At 39.2% G+C, this 490-nt stretch overlaps 1 non-coding gene across 1 annotated transcript; it reads right to left on the bottom strand.

Moving 5' to 3' along the window:
* Positions 1-58: 58 nt before the first annotated feature.
* LOC127747958 (small nucleolar RNA R71) lies at positions 59-166 on the bottom strand. The gene has a single exon (XR_008009903.1). It is a non-coding gene; the product is annotated as a small nucleolar RNA R71 (small nucleolar RNA).
* Positions 167-490: the final 324 nt, after the last annotated feature.

Raw genomic sequence — 490 nt, 5'->3', positions numbered from 1 at the left:
TTGGGAAAAGCTAGTCAATGCCTTCTTGGCAAAGTTCTTTCCACCTCAAAAATTGAGTAAGCTTAGAGTGGAAGTCCAAACCTTCAGACAGAAGGAAGGAGAATCCCTCTATGAAGCTTGGGAAAGATACAAGCAATTAATCAGAAAGTGTCCCTCTGATATGCTTTCTAAATGGAGCATCATAGGTATTTTTCTATGATGGTCTCTCTGAACTATCCAAGATGTCTTTGGATAGCTCTGCAGGAGGATCTCTTCATCTGAAGAAGACGCCTACTGAAGCTCAAGAACTGATTGAAATGGTTGCAAATAACCAATTCATGTACACTTCTGAAAGGAATCCTGTGAACAATGGGACTAATCAGAAGAAAAGAGTTCTTGAGATTGACACTCTGATTGCCATATTGGCTCAGAATAAAATATTGACTCAACAAGTCAATATGATTTCTCAAAGTCTGTCTGGAATGCAAAATGCACCAAGCAGTACTAAGGA

This window comes from Arachis duranensis, chromosome 5, assembly GCF_000817695.3.
Source record: "Arachis duranensis cultivar V14167 chromosome 5, aradu.V14167.gnm2.J7QH, whole genome shotgun sequence".
NCBI classification, from domain to species: domain Eukaryota; kingdom Viridiplantae; phylum Streptophyta; class Magnoliopsida; order Fabales; family Fabaceae; genus Arachis; species Arachis duranensis.
This window is presented reverse-complemented; position numbering and strand designations above follow the sequence as displayed.